Here is a 25,380-nt window from a genome sequence, read left to right as displayed (position 1 = left end):
TTTCCTTCCAGGAACCACATGGCTTCACTTTTAAAGGTGAAGTGTGACAGAAATGGACATATTTGAAGTCCAACACCTTTTTCCAGTCACATTATTAAAGCAGACAAACTACAAGCTCATTTTCATTCCAACAAGTCATCTTCTGACCTGGACTAACAACACTGGTCTCTATGTGCAGCTGGCTGTGAGACCAGTGCTCAGGGAGCGTCTACAAAGTGCAACACTGAAAGAACATCACACACTCATTTGCTTCCAGCACTTTCACACAAACATCTACCGTCATTATTGTCACCAAACTCTGTGGATCCTTTATTGCAAATTCAAATGGGATCAAATGGTCAGACAAAAGAGGGTTATGAGGAAATATGATGAAATGTTGTGTATTAGCAGCAACTTATTGAATCATTTTCCTCAGAAACCAAACAAAATGATTGACAAACATGTTTTTACAAACTCAGTGTTGGACTTGGATCAGCAGGATAAGCTGATGTTTAAAGGCATTTGAGTCTCGCTGTATGAGAGTCCAGTTCTTACTCAATATTTATGGATGATGTTCTTTCAGTGTTGCACTTTGTTTGGCACAAAATGAAATTATTTGGCCTCTCAGATGCTTTTAGAGATTCCCAAATGACTGATGATGACATCTCTGGGGTCTGATTGATAGAAAAAAAATGTCTTTGAGACCTTTTGTAACTGACAAACTCTTCATCTGCTAACAACACTGAGTTGAATCTCCATGGCTGATAGTTGGAGCAGGCATCAGGAATACACATTGAAAAAGCAAGAGGAGAAATCACCAGAGTCTTATAATCACATTCTGTAACTAAAGGGAGACGTTTTTCTATACAAATATATGTTTTATGGACATTAGAAAAAAAGAGTATTGACGTGAAGCAGGATTATGAAATCTCCATACATCAGCCAGCCCATAATGATCAAGAAAGCTCTGAATGACGCATGCTGACTTTGGACTAAGTGTACTTTTGTGTGAACTGTGGTCCATAGCAGATAATGAGCAGTTTAGGTCTCCCTCAAAGATGATATTGTGTGATGACATATTGGGGAGCCGCGCAAAGACATTAGTGAAAAATCTGTGATCGTCCCAATTAGAGGCGTAGATATTTGCTAAGATCAAAGGAAAACCATAAACTATATTTTCTGCACTTAAAATCCTGTAATTTTCTCATAAATCGACAGTGCGCCTTATGGATGAATTCTGGTTGTGCTTACTGACCTCGAACCGATTTTATGTGCTACACGGCGCTCAGAAACCTTTCAACAGATGTTTTGGTACGACTTTGCTCAGCTACGAGGCCGCACCGCTTGATGGATTGTTGGAGCATTACAGCTACGAGGAGCCTCGCGGAGTGATACGTACTCTGCTTCAACATAATATTACTGTATTGAGTGTGTATAAGGACCATAAATGGCACCTGTAAGAGACACGGTTACAAAGAGGGTTTCAAACTCCAGGCTGTCAGTCACGCAGTAGAACCTGGGAACAGAGCAGCTGCTTGTTATTATGCTCAGCGTCTGTTTACATTTTGACTGCACGATTGTGAGCTTTTTGTTATGCACAAAAACAACATTGTTTTCTTTTATTTATGGAGCATTATTATTTAATAAATGCTGATCATTTATTTCTGAGTAATTGTTTCATGTACATCTATGCTGTATGTTAATAAATGTGCCTGTGTGAGATTTGGGACACAGCTTTGACTAAGAACTCTCTTTTTGTTCGAACTTTCTGGCTTCAAAAATATCGAGATATATATCGTATATCGCCATCCAGCTAAAGAATATCGAGATATGAACTTTGGGTCATATCGCCCAGTCGTAATATTGCAATAGGTTGTCCATTAAACTCAAGCGGGGCTTGGGCCCTGGCACGGCGTAGCCACACAATCCTGGTAGTAGTGACGCTCGGCTATGACGGCGTGCGGGTTACCAGCTGGCTTTCTCAGGATAGGGCTCCTGTGTGAGCGGTCGACAATAACGTCTTTATCCATACCCAGCACTTCACGTAGTAGCACGGATACGGCCGTGGAGGAGCTCGAGTCCAGGCCCTCTGGGATCCCTATGATGTGGATGTTAGCTCTTCGCTTCCTGCCTTCATCACATTTATCCTTCAGGTCAGACAGCTCCTCCTTCATACTCTCTACTGTAGACTGCAGGGTGGTCACCTCATCGCTCCACATTGACAGCCCATCCTCAGCTTCTTTCACTGTAACCTTTACTCCATCAACTTTGCCGCACGTCGCCGCCATGCTGTTAGCGATCTCATTTCTCAGTCCTTGCACGTCAGCCCTTATATTGTCAAAATCTTCTTTCAATGCATTTCTGACTTCTTCTTTTAACAGCGTACTAATGTCCTCTTTAATGGATTGAAGAAGCTCCAGTTTTAGAGCAGTAGGATCCACATCACGCGCGTCTGTTGAGTCTGCTCTTCAGCCGCCGTAGAGCTGGATGCTGCCCTTTGGCCATCATCGATACTCTCGCCCGAGATCGCACCGGGGCTAAAATATTCACCTGCTCAGCTGTTTTTGATCAGTTTGAGCCTGTGTGGTTTGATCAGGTGGAGGAACGATGTGATGCTATAAAGACATCATCTTGTCCAAATGAAGTTGTTCCAACACGTGTTTAAAAAGATTTTAAAGGTTGTTGGTTCCGACATCTTAGCGATTTTTAACAGCAGTCTTAGTTCAGGTGTTGTACAGCCTGTTTTAAACATGCTGTTGTACAGCCTGTACTAAAAACCTGATCTGGATCCTCTGTCCGCTCAAACTTCAGGCCTATTTCAAAGCTTCCCTTCCTGTCGAAGATTTTGTAAAAGATTATATTTGTTCAGCTGCAATCTGTTGTAAAGGTTTCAGTCTGGTTTTAAAGCTCTTCACAGCACTGAAACTGCACTTTGAAAAGTTCTTAATGATCTTTTATCAGCCACTGATCAGGAGACTCCGCTGTGCTTTTGGATCTGACCGCTGCCTTGACCACAGCATCTTGACCTCACCATTGGAGCATGGTGGCATCAAGGGCGCTCTATTAGACTGGTTCAGCTCTTTTATTAAATCGCATTATTACATTTGGGGCTTATATTTGACGGCAATTTGAAAAACAGCTGAGCTCAGTTGTACAGCGGTCTTTCTTCAAACTGAGGCTTTTATCTAAGGTGAGATCATTTCTATCTTTTAAAAACCTTGAACGGGCGATCCACGTTTTCATGACGTCCCAGCTGGATTATTGTAACTCCTTATATGTTGGAGTTAGTGGGACCTGCCTGGCAAGACTGCAGCTGGTCCAGAAAGCTGCAGCTCGTCTTCTGACACAAGCTCAAAGACATTTATCGTCCCAACAACCACATATACGCTGGTCCCTCGCTGTAACACAGTTCACCTTTGGCGGCCTCGCTGTTTCGCTGATCTTTTTTGTGCAATTTTGCATGTTTTTGTTTTTTACAGCGCATTGTGTTCTGCGTCCTGATTGGCTGTAGACCATTGTCAGCCAATCTCGTGCCGTGTCTCCTGTACAGTACAGAATGTGTTCAAATTTACAGCAGTGTGACTCTGCAGTGCTGCACTGTATGTTTGTACGTTTTGTCCCAACAAACAACAATGATGACGAGACGTTTTGAAAGCTTTATCTGGAAAACACAAACACATAAGCAGGAAACAAAGAGCGTGATATGAAACGATAGACGTTTTCATATGGTCATCATATATACATCGTTCTATCGAACAGCCCCAGCTCCTGCTGTCAGTCTCTGTAAATCTGCTCTGAAAACACATTTGTATTCACTGGCTTTTAATACAGCATGAGAGTTATTTGATATTTGATGTGTGATATTAATATTAGGAGTTATTTTAATCGTTATCTTGGATTCTTGTACAGCACTGTGGTCAACGCTGCTGCTGTAATTAATGTGCTATAAACACATAAACAATCTGCAGTTAAACATCCAAAACTAAAGATGTGATCGCTGCCTTTAGAAAATGTGCTGATGCACAAGATATCAGCTCCATTAAGGTGGAATGTGGCCGTGTTAGAAACATGTTGGAAGAAGTTTGAAGCTGAAACTGTGAAGCTGAGAGTGAAAGAGCTCCAGCGTCTGTCACAGGAAACTTTCTTATTTCCACACTGATGAAAGCATCAAGCTTTGATTTCCTGCTGCTTTTATTGAGTCACACTGTGAAACTGAGCCACAGCTGAACCAGCATCCCTGTACAGCAGACACTTACAGCGCTTGGCTGCTTCCATTGGACCCTCTGCACAGAGCTTCAGTTTCCTCTTCTGGTCCCAAAGTGCAGAACAACAAGGTTTCAAACAGCTTCGTTCCAGCAGCATCAGCCACAGACATGCAGAGAGAATCCTTTGGTTGTGTTGTGCGTTTGCATATCTGCTGTCTGTGTTGCTTTGTGAGGATGGATCATCTCCTGCAGCTCCAGATAAACAAGCTGGACCTGAACCTGGTAGCTTCACTTAGAAGACACTTGTGACGGGAACGTGTGAGAAGTTTTGTGCAGACAAGTTTGGATTTAGAGTGTGGGACGAGCTCTCCACAGTCTTTGTGGAGATCCACATTCTGCATACTGCCTGTGAGAAGCTGCAGACATTTGTCCTCCAAATCCACTGAGCAGCTGCTTGTGGTGGTATTAGCTTCATGTGTGCGTGTTAGCATGAAGCCTCGGTCACACTCTGCTGTGGACACGGTCACGGACAGCTGGACGCCTGATGGACGAGTCGTCCGTCCTGTTAAACTTCTTTGAGCATGAGAATAGCATGAGAAGCTCAGTGGACACTGTTCAGTGTTTTAACTCTCGCTTTCTGATGGGTTTAGATTTTATTATTGTCATTTGTATTAGGAAATATTTAACCATATATTCTTAGAGGTGTATAATCAATTGTGTAGTGATAGGATGTGTGATCTTTAGCAGGCTGCAGGGGCTTGGTGTGTATTCCACACTAGAATGCACACCCACATCCTGGGAGCACGAGAGAGGTCGTACCTTCTCTTATTGTTTTATGGCAGGATTAACGTAGCTACGTCTGTTCTAGTCTAAGTGCTTTTTGTTTAGATGAACTGCTGGACTTCCTCACCATGTTATCTAGGGTGAACCATCTAGGGTGAAGGGGGGTCTACCCTCTTCCTGACCAAGGATGTTATATGACCCTTTGATCAGCAGTACCACACACACACACACACACACACACACACAATTCTTTGTTCACATGTATACCTATGTGAGATGCTATATGTTAATGACCCTATGCATATTCATGTAACCACAATAAAAGGAGTGCTATGGGGAGCCTGGCTGAGAGTCTGATGGTGGTCAAGTGGTGGAACGACGCTTGGCTCCAGCCAGGTCTCCCTCATGCATGAGTAAACCAGAGAACTTTGGTGCCTTGTGTCTTGCTTTTTGCTGCGTAGCAGATTGTCCTTAACGTTCCAGTGGATAGGTTCAAACTACAAACCTATCATTAATTGGTCCTTCGAGAGCCGGATCCCTGGAGTCGACATTCACCGAGGGGAAAAGAGACACGCCGACAGACTGACGTCAGCCAGGACTTATAGAGGTCCTGCAGCAAAGTCCCGAGGCGTGAGAATTCGTCATCGAGCCGGTGGATTAGCCGTCTGTTTTTTCTCCTCGATGGATGACGATTGACGGGATTTGGGACTGATGCTACTCGCAATAAGCAACACCAAGTAGGTATGTGAAAAATCTAAGCCACTGTGTGAGGCTGAGTTGTAAAGTCTTTATCACTGTGTGCGATAAAGCGTGTAGTCACTGTGTGCGACTATTCTTTGCCGCTGTGTGCAGCAAAGCGCGCATCCACTGTGTGAGGTTGCGTTGAAAGTCTTTATCACTGTGTGCGATAAAGCGCGTGATCACTGCTATGTAAGTCTTTGCCACTGTGTGCGACAAAGCACGCAGTCACTGTGTGAGACTGCGTTGAGACAATAGGCCTTTTTGTTGTTTGTGTGTGAGGATATTTTTTGTTGTTGTTGTTGTTGTGTGAGTGTGTGCGGAGCAGAACACGTGGTCTGTGACGTCGGCAGCTGTTGTTGTTATTATGGGTTCCCAAGCAACCAAGAGTGTGTCAGAGGGTGACGAGAAGTTTATGGTGAAATTCGCTCCCGGTAGCGCAAAGTATTTAGGACATTGGCGCAAGAAATATGATTTTGAAGGTAAATTGGTTGTAGGACAATGTCAAATGTTAGTAGACCAGTTGACAGTGAAAGCAGCTTGTGCGACAGGGAAATTGAAACAGGAGAGAGAGTTACAAGTGGCGTCCGCTAAATTGTGGTTAGAACAGGCGCAGAAGAGACAGGAGGCAGTGACTATATATACTGACAGTCAGTATGCATATGCTACACTTCATTTCTTTGCCGCTCAGTGGTCAAGACGAGGCATGACAACATCAACAGGTAAACCTGTGGAGCATGCGACATTGTTGCAGGCCCTGTTGAAAGCAGTCTTACTGCCTAGTAAAGTTGCGGTTTGTAAATGTGCAGCACACACACGTGGCACTGACCCCATTGTACTAGGCAACGCCTTTGCAGATAAAATTGCAAAGGAAGCGGCCCTTGGAACACATGGGGTTCATGTTCTGGCGTCACAGGAGCAAACTACGCCCATCACACATGATGTGTTAGCAGACATGCAGTCACACTCACCTCCAGCTGAGAAGCAGCTGTGGCTCACTAAAGGAGCAAGCCTGCGAGGTGATGTCTACTATCTTTGTGATAAACCTATATTGCCTAAGAACCTATATAGGACTGCTGCAAGTTTGAGCCACGGGCTCTGCCATGTCTCGACAGCTGGGATGGTGGCAGCAGTCGAACGGCAGTTTTTCACACTGGGATTCAATGCTTATTCAAAACATTTTTGTAAAGCATGTTTAATATGTTGTAAACATAATGCTCAGGGAAACCTCAGACCTAGGAGAGGAAAGTTTCCCAGACCCAGCTACCCATTTGAAGTAATCCATATGGATTTCATTGAGTTGTCTAACTGTAACACCTACAGGTACTGCCTGGTGATTGTGTGCCCGTTCTCAAAGTGGGTAGAAGTTGTCCCCACTAAGAAAGCAGATGCTATTTCAGTGGCTAAAGTGATATGCAAAAATGTGATCCCAGAGCATGGGATCCCCCAGACTATTTACAGTGACAATGGTCCTCATTTTGTGAATGAAGTAATTGAGAAAATGTCACAACATCTGGGGATAACGCTGAAAAACCATTGCTCATATCACCCACAAAGTGCAGGGCTGGTTGAAAGGACTAATGGCACAGTAAAGCTGAGACTCAGGAAAACAATGGAGGAAACAGGCAGAACATGGGTAGACTGCATTGAGCTAGTGAAAATGTATATGAGAATCACGCCAACTGATAATGGCCTAACGCCTTTTGAAATAATATATGGCAGGCCATTTAGAGTTCCAGTGTTTTGTAATGATAATGATAAAGCAGAAGAAGAAAACACACTAGCAGACTGGATGATTAAAATGCTGAAAAGCAAAGAAGTCATGAGTGCAAATAATCTGCCAGATGATTCTGTTTCTGTACAGGAAGAACGTCTGAAGCCAGGGGACTGGGTACTGATAAAGGTCATAAAGAGGAAGTGCTGGTCGAAGCCACGGTGGGACGGACCATACCAGGCTCTGCTGACAACACCAACTGCTGTGAAGATTGCAGAACGACCCACCTGGATACACCAAAGCCACTGCAAAAAGGTGACACACATCCAGGCCAGCTCGGAGTAAGTGGCAGGAAGACCGGGTACAAAGGGGGGGAAAGCCTCTAGGGCCCTTCGTCTCAATCCGGTGAAGAAACCAACTGAGCCACAGGTACTCATCAGAATGGCTGGTAAAGTGTTGTCTACCCTGCTGGGTGTAATGGCTTTGATGTCATCATGGTCAGCTGTGGAGACCCTGTATGTCCAAGGAAACCACACCCAATACCCTCATGGCTATTCTACAAACTTTTGGTGGCAGTTTATGAATACAACTGCTCACTTGAACAATAGGACGGACTGCTATGTGTGTGCTCATATGCCGTTATCCGCATATACATCTGGACTGTGGCCGTACAGCATACCAGAGGACAGGAGTTGGTGTCTGTTGGGCTTAGCAACTCATCCTGGCAACAGAGTCCTCTGGTCCCAGGCCAACTATAGTACACCTCTGAACATCACCTGGAGTAAGTCGCCACTTATAGATGTGAATTGTTCTGAGCAAACTGACTTATTGGCCTGGCCTCAAGTGTCAGACCCACTGCCAGACATAATATTGCTGAACAAGCTGAATACAGCTCAACTGCCGTTGTGTGTGATGAACAATGGATCACTGTCAGTGGGGGAGCTGCCGCTTCGTTTATGTGGATACATATACACCTACTGCCCTCCAGAGAATGAGAGCAGGTGTATGAAATGCTTGACCAGTGCAAAGTGAGCTGAGAACTTGACATTAAGGAGGACTGAATGCAAGTCCAACCGGGCTTACAGGATACCAGTAAAAGCAAAGAGTCAGAAGTGGACAGGATGTGCAAGGATGGTGCCGAGCAGTAAAGGAACAAGAGTTTTGGCTGATTGGTATTTCTTGTGTGGACATAAAGCCTATCTATCACTCCCTGAGGGATGGGGAGGATTGTGTACCGTGGTGAAGTTATCGGATCATGTCTTCTTCATGGACAGAGTTGAACATCACCCTAGCAACCGACGGAAGCGTGAGGTGAATATAGCCTCACCTAACTCTTTTGGAGTGACAGTAGACACTGGAGTGCCACGAGAATTCCGCATTTGGAGTGGAGGAGCTAAATTCTTCCAAAGTTTGATCCCAAACATCGGAGTTGCAGAGGTGCGGGATCATGTGGAGATCAACCGATATGCCTTACTGCGACACATTAATCTCACTAAGACTCTGGGAACAGCCTTAGCGGAGGAGCAAAAGGCCATCAGAACGATGGTACTGCAGAACAGGCTGACCCTAGACTTGATAACAGCATCACAAGGAGGAGTGTGTAAGCTGATTGGAGAGACATGTTGTACGTTTATTCCGGATGGATATACGACTGGAGGAGACATCTATGAGGCACTGCAGAACTTAACTGCTCTGCAGAAATATGTGGCGGACCACACATCAGGAGGAGACACGTCACAAGGCTGGATAGCCTGGTTGACATCTGGACCATGGTGGAATATGTTTCTAAAGTTTTTGACTCCCATTCTTACATTATTGGCTTTGCTTTGCTTGTTTACAGGTTGCATCTTGCCATGTGTAAGATCGATGGTGAATAAAATGATTGCTAACACCTTTACCAATTTCATACTGTTGCAGCAGAGTGACATGGATGCTAAGGCTAATATGTGTGTATGAAATGAAGCCTGCACTGAAAATGTTGACAAGTGGTGTATAGCCTTAAAAAATGACAATACAGGGTGGTGATGATGGGTTTAGATTTTATTATTGTCATTTGTATTAGGAAATATTTAACCATATATTCTTAGAGGTGTATAATCAATTGTGTAGTGATAGGATGTGTGATCTTTAGCAGGCTGCAGGGGCTTGGTGTGTATTCCACACTGGAATGCACACCCACATCCTGGGAGCACGAGAGAGGTCGTACCTTCTCTTATTGTTTTATGGCAGGATTAACGTAGCTACGTCTGTTCTAGTCTAAGTGCTTTTTGTTTAGATGAACTGCTGGACTTCCTCACCATGTTATCTAGGGTGAACCATCTAGGGTGAAGGGGGGTCTACCCTCTTCCTGACCAAGGATGTTATATGACCCTTTGATCAGCAGTACCACACACACACACACACACACACACACACACACACACACACACACACAGTATTCTTTGTTCACATGTATACCTATGTGAGATGCTATATGTTAATGACCCTATGCATATTCATGTAACCACAATAAAAGGAGTGCTATGGGGAGCCTGGCTGAGAGTCTGATGGTGGTCAAGTGGTGGAACGACGCTTGGCTCCAGCCAGGTCTCCCTCATGCATGAGTAAACCAGAGAACTTTGGTGCCTTGTGTCTTGCTTTTTGCTGCGTAGCAGATTGTCCTTAACGTTCCAGTGGATAGGTTCAAACTACAAACCTATCACTTTCACTTCAGCTTCACCAACAACAGCACAAGCAGAGCAGCCCACTGCCTGCATGGCTGGGACAGCGCCCCCTGGTGACTGTAAACCACTACAACATGTAGACGGCCGTCTGCAGGCTGGATGTAGCACCACCGCAGAGACGTGCTGCAGCTCTGTTTAGTTACCCAGCTGACAGCAGAGGCTGTAGTTTACTGTTACCAACATGGAAAACTGAAGCTTCACCAGCTGGAGCTACAGAGCTGGAGAACAAAGGAGACTGAGAGGCCAGAATGATGTGGGAGGAAACATCAAGAGCCTGTTTGAAAGGAGACACATGTGGATGCTGTGCCAGTCTGTGGTCTGTCAGAAGTCAGCTGAGTCACACTGCAAGAAGCTGCAGAATCTCAGAGGAGGAGATTTGGAAGTGTTTGTGGGACAAACTGGACTCAAAGAAAGAAGATGTTTGTGAAGTCTTTGGTGGAGGTGAGCAGTGTGAAGCAGAACACATGCAGATGAATCAGGAGGTCAGCATCAGTGTCTCCTTGTGGTGGACGGTAAAAGAATCAGAGCCAACGCTCCCGTCCACCCTCGGCATGAAGCAGTGCTGTTTCTGAAACAGGAGGACAAGTCCAGAGAAGACAGAGGAAGCAAAGATGAGGGTGGGACAGGACAGCAGGACTTCCTTCACACCTGCAGCTCCATCACACTGCTGTAGCTCCTCTTCATCACACATGTACCTGCAGCCTGTCTTCGAGTCCAGGAGTCACCTCCACACAGTGTAGAAGCCTCCTGTGCAGACCATGGAGTCCAGCCTCTGTCAGGGAAGTCGGCACTAAAGCCTGAAAGACTTCAATCTGTCTCTGCTCCACCCGAGAAAGACCAGCACCGTACTTGTTGTGCATTCAAGGAGGGAACATCAGCGCTGCATCGTGGGAACAACACCGCAGGAACAAAGACACAGCACGGCCGATGAAGGACGAGGACAAAGGAAAGGTGAGTGAGAAGAACCTGGTGGTGTGGACGGACCTGCAGGGGCTCCAAGACTGAGGAGCAGAGACGTCCATGTACCAGCTGAGGATGCTGCAGTGATCCAGGGAGCTCGGTCCAATCTGAGGCCGTGTGAACTACGTGGACCACAGTTTCTTCACAGACTTCAGCCACGTGAACATCTGGAGATCCAACAGTGTACGAGCTGTGAGCCATCAGCTGTTTCTCTCATCAGCTGCTGTAATGAGAGCTGCTGGAATCATCTCGAGCAGCAGGAAATCACTGATGTTGTTTCTAACCAAAGATATGGGACTGAGCTCCGCTGAGCTCCTTCTACTTTCATCCAGATAGAAACTGCTACAGTCTGCTGATTATTGCTTTGCCTCCATCACACGAGCTCTTTATCCTGTTCTTCACTCTCATTGGTTCTTTGTCTGCTTGTTTTTACAACAGTAGTCTTCTGATTGGTCAAAGGAGACAATCAGCTGTGACTAAATGTAGCTCCTACAGCAGTGATGGGAATAACTACTGAAGCTAATCCAGTATCAAAGCTCAGGAATCAGCAGCTCCCACCTCGTTTTCTTTCAACAACTATTTTTAGCTGCTGTGTTTTTGTGTTTCTGCAGACCTCAGACATCCTGCTGCTCTGGACAACTTTTTCATTCTTTTGTATCATTATTTTGCTTTTCTTTTATTATTATGTTATATGTATTAATATGTGAAACACTTATTCTTTGTGTTTTTGCTTTGCTCCTGTCAAACTGCTTTAATAAAATCTGCTGCAGTCTAAACTGTGGACGTTCCCTTTTTAACCCTTTGTGAAACAATAAAGGTTTAAATCTGAGTATTCATCTATGTTAGTGTTTAATGGGTCTAATAGGTTGCTTTGGCCTTTCCCAGTAATATCTTCCCTTGCAGTCTGTGGTCCAGGCTTCTAAAACCATCCCAGGTTAACAAGAACTACAATCTAGAGGAGAGCTGCCATAACAGGTGTGACTGATGAGATCTGACCTGCAAGGTTACTCAGGTTTGTTTGTATCAGGACAAGCAGGGAAGCCGCCTGGACGTCAAAGTAGTTAGAGCTGGGCGAGTGTCCTCACCCACATCGGCTTCACAACTCTGCATCACCTACTGAGTAAGACTCAGAGCATCAGAGATTAGAAGGTCTACAAAGAGCTGAACCAGACTTCCTGTATAAAGGTTTTAGTTCCACAGATCGACAGTGTCAGCACAACTAAAACGTGGAGACTGACCTCAGAGTTTCAATTTGATGTTGTGGATTCTCCAGAAGAACACACAGCTGCTTCACTCCTGAATCCTGCAGCTTGTGGTAGCTCAGGTCCACCTCTCTGGGATACGAAGGGTTGAGCTTCAGCACTGCTTCCAGATAATCACAGCTGATCTCTGACAAATCACAGCGCTCCAATCTGTATAAAGAATGAAAGATGTAAGTTTATTAGACAAAGAGCTTGAAATCATTCAGTGTTTCATCATCTGTTCAGAGCTGAAGAAGGTTCAGAATGTAGAAGTTTAGAAAATGGAAACTCCAAACAGCTGAAGCCAACAGGAAGCAGCTTCAAACAAACACAACAAGAGAAAAAACTCTGAATGTTTCACATTAAAGTCGTACATTTCTAACAAGAGTGTTTTAAAGACAGAGTCACTGATGATCATCTTCTGCCCAGTAAAACTTTGGTTTTCCACATGTGAGTGTTAATGATGCACAAAGACTGTGAGTGCAAAGAGGGAGCGAGGAGGATGACAGAGAGATGGTACAGGAGCATCAAGAACCCGGCGAGGAAATGAGCAGAAGGACTTTGGAGCCTGTTGGATTGAAGCTTTCACAGAGACGTGTTTGACTGGACACCACCAGGACAGACTTTTAATCCCAGGATTTGGATGAGCTTTCTGTCTTTATGGTCACAAATGATGCCGTAACTCTGTGAATGTCCTGGAACTGTCAGCAGTGTGGTTACGTCCTTTTGACCTGAGTTTCCACAGCTCTTATAACAGCAGTGTACATTCAGACTGAGACACGCTTCAGTCTGTATGGACCTGTTTCTGTAGCTGCCACCATCATTCTACGGTCGTGTCCAAATTCATGGGCTGCATCCTCCCGAGGACCCGGCCTTTGCGGTCTACGTGGGCTGGGTCCTCAGAAGGTCGGGTAGGCTGGAAATAAACGGCTGAGGAAATTGGACGGTCTAGCCTTCTGATTAGCGTCACCGCTGTCTCGGTGGAGTTTAATAAACTCAGCCGTCTGCTCCTTGCTATCTAAAATATAACAGGACACTGGCGTAAATTCTCGACCGTCTCATACTTCTGTTTAATCAGTTTTCTGTTTGACGTTTAGTCAGCTCTGTAAAGACCAAGGAGGAACCCACCTGGGGGATTAATAAAGTTTTATTTTATCTAATCTAATCTAATAACTTTAATCTCAGCCAAACCGATTTACTCACGAACAAACAAAACACTGAAAAAAGCCAAACAATAACATTTTGAGGTTGTCTAAGTGACTTATATATCACGTTTAACCTGAGTAGTGAAAGTCCGCGGTGATCTGAAAATGATGTGCCGGGAGTTGTGCCGTTCTCGGCGGCTTCAGTGACCCTCGAGCTCCCGGCGAGCTATCGAGCTGGTGGGTAGCAGACGTCTCCGAAAACGTCGAAGCACTTTTGCAAATATGCGGTATCTTGATAAACCGAGCAGATATTTGATGTTTACACAGCTACTTTCTCGCCTGAAAATATGTTAAAAGTTTATTTTGTGACCGAAAAAGATTAGTATGAGTAATTTTAAAACTTAGTAGCGGCCGCCATTGTTGGAAACTGGAGTTTGGCTGGGCCGCGCTATGAATTCTGGGATATGGTAGGCCACGAAGGACACACCCGACCCATCCTTCAAATTCGGGGAAAAGGAGGACGCATTTGTTGGCTGCATTCGGAGGAGTCTACGAATTTGGACAGCCTTCGACGTGTCGCTGTGACGTAATCGGTCTACAAATGCGGCCTCAGGAGGATGCAGCCCATGAATTTGGACACGACCTACATGTTTGTACATCAGCTTATCAAATACTGTCTGCTGTCTTCATTTATTACTCTTCACCTGCTTCACTGTCACTGTGTGGGCGGAGCTGTCTGAGCCCTGCCCACACAGACACAGCTCCTCTCTGGAGCAAAACTTCTGCTTCATCTCCGCCTCTTTTCTTCATCCTCCACCTCTCTTTTCTCTTCTTCGGTGTTCTGCAGCCACAGAGTCTCACAGCCATTAGCACGCCCATACCTGAGCAGCTAGCATTACCCAGCATGCCGTGCAGCAGTGTCAGTTTGTAAATGTGCAAGAATTCCTGCTCCAAACTGTTTCACAGAGTGCTGTGTGCCGTGACCTTTGACCTGCTAAAGACAGTCAGCTGTGGATTATTCATTGTTGTGTCTGATACTTAGAACTGTGAGGAAGAAGCTACACAGTTAATCAGGGTCCCCTCTCTCTGAATCAGGAAAGGTGGGCAGGCCGCGTGTGGGCCGCGGGCCATACGTTGAGTATCACTGTTTGAAATGTGAACATTGTTCTGCTGCAGTCAATGGACTAAACCAGAGAAGAAGAAAACAGACTTTACCATGAAGATCCTCAGTGTGGATCAGTATAATATCAGCCTGATGTCTGCAGTTTAGTGTCAGCACAACTTTCACATCATATTCATCTCAGCACAACTAAAACATGCTGACTGACCTCAGAGTTTCAAATCGACATCGTGGATTCTCCCGAAAATCACACAGATGCTTCACTCCTGAACCCTTCAGGTTGCTGTAGGTTCCACTCAGGTCCACCTCTGTGGGATACGAGGGGTTGGACTTCAGTGCTGCTGCCAGATAATCAAGGCCAATATCTGACAAACCACAGCCCTTCAATCTGTATAAAGAATGAAAGATGTAAGTTTATTAGACAAAGTGCTTGAAATCATTCAGTGTTTCATCATCTGTTCAGAGCTGAAGAAGGTTCAGAATGTAGAAGTTTAGAAAATGGAAACTCCAAACAGCTGAAGCCAACAGGAAGCAGCTTCAAACAAACACAACAAGAGAAAAAACTCTGAATGTTTCACATTAAAGTCGTACATTTCTCATAAAAACAGGACAAAGACTTGAAAAAGTCGTGTTTTTCCTTCCAGGAACCACATGGCTTCACTTTTAAAGGTGAAGTGTGACAGAAATGGACATATTTGAAGTCCAACACCTTTTTCCAGTCACATTATTAAAGCAGACAAACTACAAGCTCATTTTCATTCCAACAAGTCATCTTCTGACCTGGACTAACAACACTGGTCTCTATGTGCAGCTGGCTGTGAGACCAGTGCTCAGGGAGCGTCTACAAAGTGCAACACTGAAAGAACATCACACACTCATTTGCTTCCAGCACTTTCACACAAACATCTACTGTCATTATTGTCACCAAACTCTGTGGATCCTTTATTGCAAATTCAAATGGGATCAAATGGTCAGACAAAAGAGGGTTATGAGGAAATATGATGAAATGTTGTGTATTAGCAGCAAGTTATTGAATCATTTTCCTCAGAAACCAAACAAAATGATTGACAAACATGTTTTTACAAACTCAGTGTTGGACTTGGATCAGCAGGATAAGCTGATGTTTAAAGGCATTTGAGTCTCGCTGTATGAGAGTCCAGTTCTTACTCAATATTTATGGATGATGTTCTTTCAGTGTTGCACTTTGTAGACGCTCCCTGAGCCTCACAGCCAGCTGCACATGGACCAGCTGACATTACCCAGCATTAGAGGCGGCTGTAAAAAATTCATGTTCCCATTTAAATGGTTTTAATTTGAATACAACGATGTTGATTCATTCAATCCTGAATCGATGTTTAATATAAATGTATTTTGCCAGAATCTCAGGTTAAAGCTCACAAACTATTTCAACAAGCAGCAAACAGCTAAAACAGTAAATGAGAGCAGCTAAACACACAAAGATGGAAACACAGAGCGTGGATCGTTCACTCCACGGCACGTACACGGACACGCCGTCGGGGCTGAAAGTGGACAGCTCACAGATCCTGAAGCTGCAGGTTTCATCTGTCTCCAACCAAAACTGAGTGAAGCAGCAGCAAAAGAAGATCCAAACTCTGCTTCACGTTTGATCAATATGCTCATGAATTCTCTCTGACTTTGGCTGTTCCTGCCTGCACAGCTCTCTCTCTCTCAGTGTACTCCAAGAACAGCTTCAAACATCTGTTTCTGCATCATTCACTGTTTATTAGCCACCAGTCTGCTGTTGTGTTCAGTGCTGTCGGCCTCTGACAGTAAAGCCTCATTTCTGCTGTTCCATGGAAACTTTTTAAAATGATGACAGATTACAAACTCTCAGCTGTGTCTGTAATCAAACCTCTGTAACTTTGCTTCACTTCAGCAGCATCAGCTCATGTTCACATGTTGCTTCATGGTTTGCTTCAGTTTTTGATCGACTGCAGAATATTTTGAAGGTTATCTGCTATAAAAAGCCAGAAGAGGAAAATCTGCTTCATGTGTTTCTGTTTGATCCTCAGTGACTTTGACACAAAGGCCTCTGCTGTGATGATCACACCTCTGATCAAGTCTCACAGTGTCACAACTGATAAATGATCAGAGTTAGAATATTTCTGACTGTCTGCTGTGTGCCGTGACCTTTGACCTGCTAAAGACAGTCAGCTGTGGATTATTCATTGTTGTGTCTGATACTTAGAACTGTGAGGAAGAAGCTACACAGTTAATCAGGGTCCCCTCTCTCTGAATCAGGAAAGGTGGGCAGGCCGCGTGTGGGCCGCGGGCCATACGTTGAGTATCACTGTTTGAAATGTGAACATTGTTCTGCTGCAGTCAATGGACTAAACCAGAGAAGAAGAAAACAGACTTTACCATGAAGATCCTCAGTGTGGATCAGTATAATATCAGCCTGATGTCTGCAGTTTAGTGTCAGCACAACTTTCACATCATATTCATCTCAGCACAACTAAAACATGCTGACTGACCTCAGAGTTTCAAGTTTACATCCTGGACTCTCCAGGAAACCACACAGATGCTTCACTCCTGGATCCTGCAGCTTGTAGTTGTTTCTCAGGTCCAGCTCTCTCAGATGGGAGGGGTTGGACTTCAGTGCTGCTGCCAGATAATCACAGCTGATCTCTGACAAACCACAGCTCTCCAATCTGTATAAAGAATGAAAGATGTAAGTTTATTAGACAAAGTGCTTGAAATCATTCAGTGTTTCATCATCTGTTCAGAGCTGAAGAAGGTTCAGAATGTAGAAGTTTAGAAAATGGAAACTCCAAACAGCTGAAGCCAACAGGAAGCAGCTTCAAACAAACACAACAAGAGAAAAAACTCTGAATGTTTCACATTAAAGTCGTACATTTCTCATAAAAACAGGACAAAGACTTGAAAAAGTCGTGTTTTTCCTTCCAGGAACCACATGGCTTCACTTTTAAAGGTGAAGTGTGACAGAAATGGACATATTTGAAGTCCAACACCTTTTTCCAGTCACATTATTAAAGCAGACAAACTACAAGCTCATTTTCATTCCAACAAGTCATCTTCTGACCTGGACTAACAACACTGGTCTCTATGTGCAGCTGGCTCTGAGACCAGTGCTCAGGGAGCGTCTACAAAGTGCAACACTGAAAGAACATCACACACTCATTTGCTTCCAGCACTTTCACACAAACATCTACTGTCATTATTGTCACCAAACTCTGTGGATCCTTTATTGCAAATTCAAATGGGATCAAATGGTCAGACAAAAGAGGGTTATGAGGAAATATGATGAAATGTTGTGTATTAGCAGCAAGTTATTGAATCTTTTTCCTCAGAAACCAAACAAAATGATTGACAAACATGTTTTTACAAACTCAGTGTTGGACTTGGATCAGCAGGATAAGCTGATGTTTAAAGGCATTTGAGTCTCGCTGTATGAGAGTCCAGTTCTTACTCAATATTTATGGATGATGTTCTTTCAGTGTTGCACTTTGTTTGGCACAAAATGAAATTATTTGGCCTCTCAGATGCTTTTAGAGATTCCCAAATGACTGATGATGACATCTCTGGGGTCTGATTGATAGAAAAAAAATCTCTTTGAGACCTTTTGTAACTGACAAACTCTTCATCTGCTAACAACACTGAGTTGAATCTCCATGGCTGATAGTTGGAGCAGGCATCAGGAATACACATTGAAAAAACAAGAGGAGAAATCACCAGAGTCTTATAATCACATTCTGTAACTAAAGGGAGACGTTTTTCTATACAAATATATGTTTTATGGACATTAGAAAAAAAAGAGTATTGATGTGAAGCAGGATTATGAAATCTCCATACATCAGCCAGCCCATAATTATCAAGAAAGCTCTGAATGACGCATGCTGAGTTTGGACTAAGTGTACTTTTGTGTGAACTGTGGTCCATAGCAGATAATGAGCAGTTTAGGTCTCCCTCAAAGATGATATTGTGTGATGACATATTGGGGAGCCGCGCAAAGACATTAGTGAAAAATCTGTGATCGTCCCAATTAGAGGCGTAGATATTTGCTAAGATCAAAGGAAAACCATAAACTATATTTTCTGCACTTAAAATCCTGTAATTTTCTCATAAATCGACAGTGCGGCTTATGGATGAATTCTGGTTGTGCTTACTGACCTCGAACCGATTTTATGTGCTACACGGCGCTCAGAAACCTTTCAACAGATGTTTTGGTACGACTTTGCTCAGCTACGAGGCCGCACCGCTTGATGGATTGTTGGAGCATTACAGCTACGAGGAGCCTCGCGGAGTGATACGTACTCTGCTTCAACGTAATATTACTGTATTGAGTGTGTATAAGGACCATAAATGGCACCTGTAAGAGACACGGTTACAAAGAGGGTTTCAAACTCCAGGCTGTCAGTCACGCAGTAGAACCTGGGAACAGAGCAGCTGCTTGTTATTATGCTCAGCGTCTGTTTACATTTTGACTGCACGATTGTGAGCTTTTTGTTATGCACAAAAACAACATTGTTTTCTTTTATTTATGGAGCATTATTATTTAATAAATGCTGATCATTTATTTCTGAGTAATTGTTTCATGTACATCTACGCTGTATGTTAATAAATGTGCCTGTGTGAGATTTGGGACACAGCTTTGACTAAGAACTCTCTTTTTGTTCGTACTTTCTGGCTTTAAAAATATCGAGATATATATCGTATATCGCCATCCAGCTAAAGAATATCGAGATATGAACTTTGGGTCATATCGCCCAGTCGTAATATTGCAATAGGTTGTCCGTTAAACTCAAGCGGGGCTTGGGCCCTGGCACGGCGTAGCCACACAATCCTGGTAGTAGTGACGCTCGGCTATGACGGCGTGCGGGTCACCAGCTGGCTTTCTCAGGATAGGGCTCCTGTGTGAGCGGTCGACAATAACGTCTTTATCCATACCCAGCACTTCACGTAGTAGCACGGATACGGCCGTGGAGGAGCTCGAGTCCAGGCCCTCTGGGATCCCTATGATGTGGATGTTAGCTCTCCGCTTCCTGCCTTCATCACATTTATCCTTCAGGTCAGACAGCTCCTCCTTCATACTCTCTACTGTAGACTGCAGGGTGGTCACCTCATCGCTCCACATTGACAGCCCATCCTCAGCTTCTTTCACTCTAACCTTTACTCCATCAACTTCGCCGCACGTCGCCGCCATGCTGTTAGTGATCTCATTTCTCAGTCCTTGCACGTCAGCCCTTATATTGTCAAAATCTTCTTTCAATGCATTTCCGACTTCTTCTTTTAACAGCGTACTAATGTCCTCTTTAATGGATTGAAGAAGCTCCAGTTTTAGAGCAGTAGGATCCACATCACGCGCGTCTGTTGAGTCTGCTCTTCAGCGGCCGTAGAGCTGGACGCTGCCCTTTGGCCATCATCGATACTCTCGCCCGAGATCGCACCGGGGCTAAAATATTCACCTGCTCAGCTGTTTTTGATCAGTTTGAGCCTGTGTGGTTTGATCAGGTGGAGGAACGATGTGATGCTATAAAGACATCATCTTGTCCAAATGATGTTGTTCCAACACGTGTTTAAAAAGATTTTAAAGGTTGTTGGTTCCGACATCTTAGCGATTTTTAACAGCAGTCTTAGTTCAGGTGTTGTACAGCCTGTTTTAAACATGCTGTTGTACAGCCTGTACTAAAAACCTGATCTGGATCCTCTGTCCGCTCAAACTTCAGGCCTATTTCAAAGCTTCCCTTCCTGCCGAAGATTTTGGGACGGGAACGTGTGAGAAGATTTTACATTTGGGGCTTATATTTGACGGCAATTTGAAAAACAGCTGAGCTCAGTTGTACAGCGGTCTTTCTTCAAACTGAGGCTTTTATCTAAGGTGAGATCATTTATATCTTTTAAAAACCTTGAACGGGCGATCCACGTTTTCATGACGTCCCAGCTGGATTATTGTAACTCCTTATATGTTGGAGTTAGTGGGACCTGCCTGGCAAGACTGCAGCTGGTCCAGAAAGCTGCAGCTCGTCTTCTGACACAAGCTCAAAGACATTTATCGTCCCAACAACCACATATACGCTGGTCCCTCGCTGTAACACAGTTCACCTTTGGCGGCCTCGCTGTTTCGCTGATCTTTTTTGTGCAATTTCGCATGCTTTTGTTTTTTACAGCGCATTGTGTTCTGCGTCCTGATTGGCTGTAGACCATCATCAGCCAATCTTGTGCCGTGTCTCCTGTACAGTACAGAATGTGTTCAAATTTACAGCAGTGTGACTCTGCAGTGCTGCACTTAGGGCTGCCACAAACGATTATTTTGATAGTCGATTAGTCATCGATTATTTTTGCGATTAGTCGACTAATCAGATCATTATCCATTGGACATAAAACATACAGCTTATTGCACCAGCAGCATCTGCTCTTATATAACCATCATTAGCTTACAGCTTGAAGTGTGTAAGGTATGTGCTAACTAAAAATAAAGACAAGATGATAGTTTATTAAATTTTAATGAAATTTGCAGATTGTTTCGGTGAAGTTTAATAAACTCCTTGCTATCTAAAATATAACAGGACACTGGAGTATATTCTGGAGCATCTCACACTTCTGATAATCAGCTGTCTGCTTGACATTTATTCAGCTGTGTAAAAACTATAACTTTAATCTCAGCCAAACCGATTTACTCAGGAACAAATAAAATACTAAAAAAAGCCAAACAATAACATTTTTAAGTTATCTAAGTGACTTGTATATGTTTAACCTGAGTAGCGAAAGACAGCGGTGGGTTTGAAAACGATTTGCCGGGAGTCCGGTGTTCTCACGGGCTCTAGTGAGCCTAGTGGCTAGCCATCGAGCTAGTGGGTAACAGAGACGTCTCCGAAAACGTCGGAGCGCTTTTGAAAATATGTGGTGTCTTGATAAACTGAGCAGATATTTGAGGTTTACACAGCTACATTCTCGCCTGAAAATATGTTAAACGTTTATTTTGTGACCCAGAAAGAATAATAAGAGTAATATTAAAACTAACTAGCTGCCGCCATTGTTGGAAACTGAACTAGGCTGCGCTATGAATTCTGGGACACAGCTTCTTCTTCTTCTTCGGGGTTTAACAGCAGCTGGCATCCTTGTACATGCAGTGCTGCCATCTTCTGTTTCAGTCCGTTATTACACTCTTAAATCCTACTACTTATTCCTGCGTCTTTTGTGATCTTACAAAGCTTCAAACGACGCGTCGACTATTAAATCAGTCGTCGACGATTTTGATGTATGTTTGTACGTTTTGTCCCAACAAACAACAATGATGACGAGACGTTTTGCACCTGTGGTAGCAGCCAAAGGCAGAGGAAGATGCTGACCATCATAGTTTCAACAAGGAGGCAAAAAGGTTGTAACTGTCCACAACAAGAACATCGTAAGGATGGAGTCAGCTTTGGCTTTGTGGCTCAGTGACCGCAGGAAAAAGAACATCGTGCTGGACACTAGGGCTGCCACAAACGATTATTTTGATAGTCGACTAGTCACCAATTATTTTTGCAATTAGTCGACTAATCAGATCATCATCCATTGGACGTAAAACATATAGATTATTGCACCAGCAGCATCTGCTCTTATATAACTATCATTAGCTTACAGCTTGAAGTGTTTAAGGTATGTGCTAACTAAAAATAAAGACAAGATGATAGTTTATTAAATTTTAATGAAATTTGCAGATTGTTTCGGTGAAGTTTAATAAACTCCTTGCTATCTAAAATATAACAGGACACTGGAGTATATTCTTGAGCATCTCACACTTCTGATAATCAGCTGTCTGCTTGACATTTATTCAGCTGTGTAAAAACTATAACTTTAATCTCAGCCAAACCGATTTACTCAGGAACAAATAAAATACTAAAAAACCCAAACAATAACATTTTTAAGTTATCAAGTGACTTATATATGTTTAACCTGAGTAGCGAAAGACAGCGGTGGGTTTGAAAACGATTTGCCGGGAGTCCGGTGCTCTCACGGGCTCTAGTGAGCCTTGCCCCCGCTAGCTATCGAGCTAGTGGGTAACAGACATTTCCGAAAACGTCGGAGCGCTTTTGAAAATATGTGGTGTCTTGATAAACTGAGCAGATATTTGAGGTTTACACAGCTACATTCTCGCCTGAAAATATGTTAAACGTTTATTTTGTGACCCAGAAAGAATAATAAGAGTAATATTAAAACTAACTAGCTGCCGCCATTGTTGAAAACTGAGCTGGGCTGCGCTATGAATTCTGGGACACAGCTTCTTCTTCTTCTTCGGGGTTTAACAGCAGCTGGCATCCTTGTACATGCAGTGCTGCCATCTTCTATTTCAGTCCGTTATTACACTCTTAAATCCTGCTACTTATTCCTGCGTCTTTTGTGATCTTACAAAGCTTCAAACGTCACGTCGACTATTAAATCAGTCGTCGACGATTTTGATAGTCGACGTAATCGTGACTAGTCGACTAATCGTGGCAGCCCTACTGGACACCAACATTATCTGCATAAAAACTCAAAAGCTTTATGAAACTTTACCTGACAGCGAGGAGCCCAGGCCATGGACGAGTGCTCCTCACACAGAAGCTCATTTAATGCCAGCAAAGGCTGATTTGACACGTTTCAGAAACACTTTGCTTTCACTCTTTAATAATGAACTTATTTTTCTATGAAGGTTTGAACTTTGTTTAAACAAGAGAGAAAAGTGTGAAAATGTTCATGCCTGTCTGAGAAAAGTGTAGAAAGTGTGCAGTGAGGGTTTAACTGCCTTAAAACTTCTATAATACTTGTAAAACATAAAGCTGCTACTTCATTCTGAGACTTATTTTTAGAACGTAACTCGATAAACGAGCGACCGCAGTACTGTATTGTGTTTATTTTGAAAACTCTCAACAGGATCTTCAGATTTATTTTGAAAGCTTTATCTGGAAAACACAAACACATAAGCAGGAAACAAAGAGCGTGATATGAAACGATAGACGTTTTCATATGGTCATCATATATACATCGTTCTATCGAACAGCCCCAGCTCCTGCTGTCAGTCTCTGTAAATCTGCTCTTAAAACACATTTGTATTCACTGGCTTTTAATACAGCATGAGAGTTATTTGATATTTGATGTGTGATATTAATATTAGGAGTTATTTTAATAGTTATTTTGGATTCTTGTACAGCACTGTGGTCAACGCTGCTGCTGTAATTAATGTGCTATAAACACATAAACAATCTGCAGTTAAACATCCAAAACTAAAGATGTGATCGCTGCCTTTAGAAAATGTGCTGATGCACAAGATATCAGCTCCATTAAGGTGGAATGTGGCCGTGTTAGAAACATGTTGGAAGAAGTTTGAAGCTGAAACTGTGAAGCTGAGAGTGAAAGAGCTCCAGCGTCTGTCACAGGAAACTTTCTTATTTCCACACTGATGAAAGCATCAAGCTTTGATTTCCTGCTGCTTTTATTGAGTCACACTGTGAAACTGAGCCACAGCTGAACCAGCATCCCTGTACAGCAGACACTTACAGCGCTTGGCTGCTTCCATTGGACCCTCTGCACAGAGCTTCAGTTTCCTCTTCTGGTCCCAAAGTGCAGAACAACAAGGTTTCAAACAGCTTCGTTCCAGCAGCATCAGCCACAGACATGCAGAGAGAATCCTTTGGTTGTGTTGTGTGTTTGCATATCTGCTGTCTGTGTTGCTTTGTGAGGGTGGATCATCTCCTGCAGCTCCAGATAAACAAGCTGGACCTGAACCTGGTAGCTTCACTTAGAAGACACTTGTGACGGGAACGTGTGAGAAGTTTTGTGCAGACAAGTGTGGATTTAGAGTGTGGGACGAGCTCTCCACAGTCTTTGTGGAGATCCACATTCTGCATACTGCCTGTGAGAAGCTGCAGACATTTGTCCTCCAAATCCACTGAGCAGCTGCTCGTGGTGGTATTAGCTTCATGTGTGCGTGTTAGCATGAAGCCTCGGTCACACTCTGCTGTGGACACGGTCACGGACAGCTGGACGCCTGATGGACGAGTCGTCCTTCCTGTTAAACTTCTTTGAGCATGAGAATAGCATGAGAAGCTCAGTGGACACTGTTCAGGGTTTTAACTCTCGCTTTCACTTCAGCTTCACCAACAACAGCACAAGCAGAGCAGCCCACTGCCTGCATGGCTGGCACAGCGCCCCCTGGTGACTGTAAACCACTACAACATGTAGACGGCCGTCTGCAGGCTGGATGTAGCACCACCGCAGAGACGTGCTGCAGCTCTGTTTAGTTACCCAGCTGACAGCAGAGGCTGTAGTTTACTGTTACCAACATGGAAAACTGAAGCTTCACCAGCTGGAGCTACAGAGCTGGAGAACAAAGGAGACTGAGAGGCCAGAATGATGTGGGAGGAAACATCAAGAGCCTGTTTGAAAGGAGACACATGTGGATGCTGTGCCAGTCTGTGGTCTGTCAGAAGTCAGCTGAGTCACACTGCAAGAAGCTGCAGAATCTCAGAGGAGGAGATTTAAGATAAGATAAGATAGAACTTTATTAATCCCTCGGGTGGGTTCCTCTGGGAAATTCGATTTCCAAAAAAGCACAGCACCGACAGAAGTTACAGAGTTATACACACACACACATATATATAAATACAGAGACAATATAAATAAAATATACGAAGGGGATAAATAGAATAAATAGGAATAAAAATAAAAATACAAGTGAATTGCACATTTCAAGTATTGAGTCTATTGCACCGTTGACTATTTACAAAAGTATTGCACAAAAGGTATTGCACAGTGAGGTGAAGAGGCAC

At 43.7% G+C, this 25,380-nt stretch overlaps 1 protein-coding gene and 1 pseudogene across 1 annotated transcript in view; one reads left to right on the top strand and one right to left on the bottom strand.

Annotated features, from left to right (window-relative positions):
• LOC147302785 (uncharacterized) overlaps positions 1 to 25,380 on the bottom strand; it is a 431,420-nt gene that overhangs the window by 203,170 nt on the left and 202,870 nt on the right. The gene's annotated exons all lie outside the window — the stretch shown is intronic.
• LOC147302795 (uncharacterized) lies at positions 6,965 to 9,378 on the top strand (annotated as a pseudogene).

This window comes from Aulonocara sp. 'chitande type north' Nkhata Bay, linkage group LG23 (assembly GCF_057382095.1).
Source record: "Aulonocara sp. 'chitande type north' Nkhata Bay isolate Kocher_YH1m ecotype deep benthic linkage group LG23, A_spYH_male_GT1.1, whole genome shotgun sequence".
Classification (NCBI taxonomy): Eukaryota; Metazoa; Chordata; class Actinopteri; order Cichliformes; family Cichlidae; genus Aulonocara; species Aulonocara sp. 'chitande type north' Nkhata Bay.
The sequence above is the reverse complement of the archived record's forward strand: the minus strand, read 5'-3'. Positions and strand labels throughout refer to the sequence as shown.